Source organism: Macrotis lagotis, chromosome X, assembly GCF_037893015.1.
Source record: "Macrotis lagotis isolate mMagLag1 chromosome X, bilby.v1.9.chrom.fasta, whole genome shotgun sequence".
Lineage (NCBI taxonomy): Eukaryota > Metazoa > Chordata > Mammalia > Peramelemorphia > Peramelidae > Macrotis > Macrotis lagotis.
The window spans coordinates 114,064,499-114,071,405 of record NC_133666.1 but is presented as its reverse complement, the minus strand read 5'-3'; the positions used below and the strand labels follow the sequence as shown (position 1 = coordinate 114,071,405).

The 6,907-nt window shown below is 34.5% G+C and overlaps 1 pseudogene; it reads right to left on the bottom strand.

Annotated features, from left to right (window-relative positions):
• Positions 1 to 1,786: 1,786 nt before the first annotated feature.
• LOC141502381 (large ribosomal subunit protein uL6-like) lies at positions 1,787 to 2,340 on the bottom strand (annotated as a pseudogene).
• Between the last annotated feature and the right edge of the window lie 4,567 nt (positions 2,341 to 6,907).

The window sequence follows — 6,907 nt, the reverse complement described above, 5'->3', positions numbered from 1 at the left end:
ACTAACAGTTCTGGAATACATTTATTGAATACAAAATAGCTTTGACTAACAATCTGTACTACATACATACAATCATTACACTGTTACTAATAGGTTATTTTAAAAAAAGTAATTGAAAGATTTCTTTTTATTACAAAGTCACCCTTTTGAGGAAAAGTGTTATGCCTTTTCCCTGACAAATATTCCTCTAATTTGGAAAACTTCCATGCTCCTTAGCTCCCTTCTTGAATTGTGAGGAAATTCTACCTTTTTTTAAACCTGATATTCAAATATAAAAGTATTTTATTTGTCCTATGAGCTTTCCATAAAGTCAAGTATCTCACAGCATCCCTGATGAAATGTCTGCCCCCTCCCCACACTTTTGTTTCTTCTACTGTAAGATAGGGCAGTAGAAAAAAAAGATACAGGAAGCATTAAGATGATTGTCTCTCAGGTTGTATTGTTTGTGTCATAGATTCCTTTGGTATTCTGGTGAAATCTGAAGTTCAATTCTCAGAAAATAAAGGTTCTAAATAGAGAGTAAATAATTGAGGTTTCTTTAAGAAACTTGGAAATAAATATTTTTTCCCAATCAAGTCAATGAACTGCAGAAATATATTTATATATCCACAAGAAAAGTCTTTGTTGCTATAGTACAGTATACCTGTGCTTGAGTTATTATTTTAATGAAGAGCAAGAGATTAAGGCTATTTGTATGTCGCTTGCTGGACACTCTTTGTACAAAGATGGTAGTTAGTCACATAACTGATGATAAAACTATCCTAATGGGGAGAACAGTAGATTGTTCCCATGAGAAGAATCTTGCATTCCAATGAATCTCGTAAGACTCCTCTTGTTTGATGATAAGCAGACTGTTCCTAGACCTTGTGTTACTTCATTAAGATAGTTATAATCCTGAAAGTTATTCCCACCATCTGGATAGTGAGGTAATATTTTAGGAAAACCTATCATTTTTTTCTTTTTCCTTGGGTAGATTTTCACAAATACAATGTAACTGTGAAGGCTAATGAGTGGACAGAGAGAGACAATAAGTAGGAGGAGGGGATTGCTCTAGGTCAAATAATCTTACTTGACTGTCAATTCGGGGCAGCTCCTTAATCTTCACTACCTTTGTGAGACTTGGAGCGTGCCCTTTTCTTGAGAAAAGCCAAAGGAATTTTTTTTTTTTTTTGCTCAGAGGAATCTCTATATTTTTTTTCCAGTAGATTTTTATCCAACACACCTAGATAGCAATCTATACAGTTGTAAGATGTTGCTCTCTTCCATGAGCCAATTTGCTTTCAGCAAAGTATTGGTTCTCTTCCAATCAGCACAGTTTAAGATCACTTCTGGTCAGTTCCTGCCAATTTAATTTCATTTTCCTTTTTGTGTTTGTTTTTATATTTTGTTTCCCCTTTAGTCTTTATTGCCTACTCTTTAGGTCCTTGACTCAATCTGAATTGAGTTCTCTTTTTTTCTAATTATTATCTACTCTCTAGTACTAAATTGTGAATATTTTTCAAGATTCAGTTATGAGTCATCTGTTTTTCTTTTATAATGCTAATGTAATCCTTTTGTTATCCCTAAATATTTAGCTTATTTATAATTTCTTAGCTATAATGTCAAAACTCTTAAAAAAATCCCACATGCAAATAAACTGATAAACCACAACTACCTGTATGCATCATTCCCCACATCTGTTTTCTTTTTTTTTCAAATGTCAAATAGTATTTTTATTTTGAAATTTGAATAAGTGCTGATTCCTTAGGATATGGCCTTTGACATCTTTCCAGCTTATCCATCAGTTTTATTGCACTGGGCCTTTCTTAGAAATATAGACACCATTCAAAAACTTTCTGATATCCTTGTTTTTGACTGTAGTGGCCTGTTGGATCAGGCCTCTGAGTTTGATACAAGGTCAATATCATTTCCTTCAAGAATCAACTCATCTTTTGGGGCTTCTGAAAACAGACAAGCAACACCTGATGTCATGGGCACTCTGAATATATTTTTCACCCAAGAAATTTCTGATTTCAACAAGTGAGCTGTTCTCTTGAATAACATTTATGGGAAAGTGAGCATACACAGACCTCATCTTGTAACAAAAACCCAGAGTAATGCCTTTGATCATATTTTGCACATGATGGCTTTTAAGTTTGCAAGTTCTTTTCGATTTCCCCACCCCTTGTCCACCTGGAGTCTTATTGTCTTCTTTCCAAGAATACTGAGTGCCATACTGATATGGTTGAAATCCCTGCAGAGGATTCCTCTTGACTCCTTCACAATAACTGTCCAACCCTTCAGAGAAATGCCAACATTTTCGGGAACGTCCACAGTCTGGTTGCTTAGAGCAGTCTTCATTCTGCTCATGAATGCCCAAAGCTAATTTCTTCACATGTTGGCAGTTCCAGTTCTAGTCAACTTTTTCTGGCTACACTCCTGGGATGTGGGCTGGTTTCCTGGGACCAAAGTGCCAAGCTGCCTCTGTTGACTCACCTCTGCAGTTCAGAGAGAGGCCTGGAGGGATAGGGGCTGGGTGACAAAGAGAGAAGATCAATGAATATTTTGGGGTCTCTCCAGAGGATCTCTCACCTAAAATAAGAAACTTCAGTCACTGAGTGAAACAAAATCTCTCATGGCATGCAGAATGAAAGAGGACCTCTTGCAAGGCCCAGGCAAACTATGCTGTAGCATTAGGGGCAGGCAGTCAGGAATATATGAGTTCAAATTTGACCTCAGACACTTAATAATTGCCTAGCTGTGTGACCTTGGGCAAGTCACTTAATCCCATTGCTATAAATAAATAATTTTAATAGTATTTTTTTCTTTTCTTTCCTTTCTTTTTTTATTTACATTCTTCGATTTGTATGCACACGTATATTTTCAAGTTATACCCTCCCTCTACACACCCCTCCCCCCAGTTGGGAACAGTCAGGTTAGCATTTATATATATATATATTGTTAAACATATTTACAAATTAGTAGGTTCTGACACGAGGAATTAGGATTAAGGAAAAGAGACATATAAAAGATAATTTTTATAAAATGTGCATCAGATTCAGTAGAGGTGTTTTTTTTCTGTGTTTTTTATTTTGTTTTATTTTTCTTCCTTTGGTTGGGGATAATAAAGTCCAGAATCTGTCAAATATGGTTGTCCTAGCTCTCTGGACTGCCGAGAGGGGTTGCTTCCATCAAGGTTGTTCATCTCATAATGTTAATGTGTAAATTGTTCTCTTGGCTCTACTCCCTTCATTCAGTATCAGTTCCCATGAGTCATTCCATGCTTCTCTAGTCTGACCATTTATTGTTTCTTAGAGAACAATAACATTCCATACTACTCACATACTGTAACTTGTTTAGCCATTCCCCAATTGATGGTCATCCCCTCAATTTCCAATTCTTCACCACTATGAAAAAGGGCTGCTATGAATATTTTGGAACATGTAGGACTTTTCACTTTTTACAATTTCTTCTGCATATAGTCCTAGAATTGGACTTGCTGAGTCAAAGGGTATGAACAGTTTTATTGCTCTTTGGCTATAGTTCCATATTGTTCTCCAGAAAGGTTGGATCCTTTCACAACTCCACCAGCAATGCCATCTGTCCCAATCCTCCCACAACCTCTCCAACATTGATCATTTTCCCTTTTTCTCATCTGGGCTAATCTAATAGGTGTGAGATGATACCTCATTTCTGTTTTAATTTGCATTTCAATTTGTACTTAAAGACAATATTCACCATTTATCTTTTTTGATTTGATGTGTATTTTTCCAAATTACATGTAAAACAATTTTAACTTCTTCCAATTATTAAATTCCTCATTTGAAAGCTGTTCACATGCTTTGACCATTTATCAATTGGGTAATGACTTGTGACTTTATAAATTTGATGCAATTTTCTATATATTTTAGAAATGAGACCTTTATCAGAAGTCCTACTTATGAACTTTATTTCCCAGCTTTCTGCATTCCTTCTAATTTTGGCAGCATTGATCTTATTAGTGCAAAAGCTTTTTAATTTATTATAGTCAAAATTCATTTTGAAGTTTATAATGTGCTCTGATTCTTATTTGGGCATAAATTTATACCCTTTCCATCGATCTGATGGAGTATTTCTTGGTCTATTAATTTATCTATGGTATCACTCTTTATGTCTAAGTGTTGTACCCATTTTGACCTTATTTTGGTCTTCAGTGTGAAATGTGGGTCTATGTGTAGTTTTTCCCCCATACTATTTTCCAGTTTTCCCAACAATTTTTTTCAAATACTGAGTTCTTATCCCAGAAACTTATGTCTTTGGGTTTATCACATAGTAGATTGCTGCAGTCATTTACTGCAGTTTCTTTTGAACCTATCCTAATCCACTGAATCCATTACTCTATTTCTTAACCAATACCAGGCAGTTTTGATGACTGCTACTTTATGGTATAGTTTTAGATCTGGTAGAGTTAGGTCACCTTCCTTTACATCTTTTTCATTAGTTCCTTTGTTATTCTTAAACTTTTGTTGCTCTATATGAATTTTGTTACTATTTTTCTAGCTCAGTAGAGTAGTTGTTTGGCAATTTGAATGGTATGGCACTGAATAAGTAATTTAATTTGGGCAGAATTCTCACTTTTATTATATTAGCTTGACCTAACCACGAGCATTTGACATTTTTCCAATTATTTAGATCTGACTTTATTTGGGTGAGAAGTGCTTTATAATTTTTCTCATACAGTTTCGGGGTTTGTCTTCAGAGGTAGATTCCCAAGTTTTTGTTTGTTTGTTTGTTTGTTTTAGGATTTTGCAAGACAAGTGGGCTTAAGTGGCTTGCCCAAGACCACACAGCTAGGTAGTTATTAAGTGTCTGGGGTCGTATTTGAACTCAGGTGCTCCTGACTCCAGGGTTGGTGCTCTATTCACTACACAACCTATCCACCCCAATTCCCAAATTTTAATGTTGTCCATAGTTATTTTAAATGGAACTTCTTTTTCTATTGCTTGCTCTTGGGCTTTGTTGTTCATATATAGAAATGCTGATGATTTATGTAGGGTTTATTTTATATCCTGCTGCTTTGCTGAACTTGTTAATTGTTTCAAGGAGTTTTTATAGATGATTTTTCTCAGGTTCTCTAAGCATACCATCATATCATCTACAAAGAGTTAAAGTTTTACTTCCTCACTGCCAATTCTGATTCCTTCAATTTCTTTTTCTTCTCTTATTGCTATGGCTAGCATTTATAATACTATATTGAATGCTAATGGTGATAATACATGTCCTTGTTTCACACTTGATTTTATTGGAAATGCTGCAAGTTTATTCCCATCACATATAATATTTGTCAATGGTTTTAGATAGATATAATTTATTAATTTAAGGAAAACTCCATTTATTCCTAAATTTTGTAGTGTTTTTTAATAGGAATGGATGTTGTATTTTATCAAAGGCTTTTTCATCATCTATTGAGATAATCATATGATTTCTGTTGGCTTTGATATGTTTAATTATGTTGAGTGTTTTCCTAATGTTGAAACATCCTTGTTTACCTGGTATAAATCCTACCTGATCATTGTTGCTTTTTTTTCCCAGTTATATACAAAGACACTTTTCAATGTTCATCCTTCTGTAAGATTTTAAGTTTCACATTTTTCTATCACTTTCCTCCTGCCCCATCTCCATGTTAGTGAGCAATCTGATATAGTTGGTATATCCACAATTGTGTTTAACATTTTTCCATATTAGGTATGCTGTAAAAGAAAAATTAAAACTAAGGGGGTAAAAAGAGTCATGAGAGAGAAAGAACTCAAGTCAAATACTTTTCATTTTCCTCCATCCCCTATTTCCTTTTTTCCTCCTTAATCTTTATCCCTCCTCACCATTGTTTTGTCTCTAATTGCTGCCTTCCTCATATTGACCTTTTCCTTGTTCCCTCCTACTTGCCTGTAGAGGAGAATACATTTCTTAACCCAAATCTGGATATATATCATTCCTTTTCTGAGTCAAATCTGTTGAGAGTAAGATTTATGCAGTGTTTACACACTCCCCTTTTTCACTCTATAATAATGTCATCTTTGCCTCTTCATATAACATTAATTATCCTAGAATGCCTCCACCTTCTGCTCTCAGTGTAATCCTTTTATATGTTTTGGTTTATGTCTTTCTTGTACTTCCACCTTCTGCCAAATATACTCCTTTGAACTACTTCGAAGTACAATTCACCTAATCACCAGCATGATTAATTTATACCTACATCCTCTGTCCTTGCACTCTTTCTCCAAATGTCCCAAGAAAAATGAAACCCTCCTGAGCTAAAGTAAATCATCACAGCATGATCAATTCATATCCTCATACTCTGTCTAATTGTACTCGTTTCAATTGTTCTAAGAGATATACAATTCTCAAGAGTTACAGGGACTGCCTTCCTGACTTTTTTTGGGGATTATTGACTAAGCTTTTTTTTCTTTTTAGTTAATGTTTTTATGCAACTCTTGAGTATTGTATTTGAAGATCAAATTTTCTGTTCAGTTCTGGTCTTTTTATAAGTTCAATAGTCCTCTATTTTATTGAAAAATCTATCTTGTCCCTTAAAAGAATATGTTGAATTTTACAAGGCAGTTGATTCTTGATTGTAATCCAAGCTCCTTTGTACTCCAGAATATCAAATTTTAGGTCCTGTGATCTTTTAATATTGATAAATCCTTTCTAATCCTGACTGTGATTCCCTGGTATTTGAATGGCTTCTTTTTGTCAGCTTGCCGAAATTCTAAGAAAAACTAAGTCTATTGCACTTGATTATTGCATGATGTTGCTATTAAGGTGTACAATATTCTCCTGACTTTGTTCACTTCTCTCAGAATTGGTTCAAATAGGTCCTTACAAGATTTTCTGCAATCTTCCTGCTCATCATTTTTTATGGCATAATAGTATTCCATTCCATCATATATTA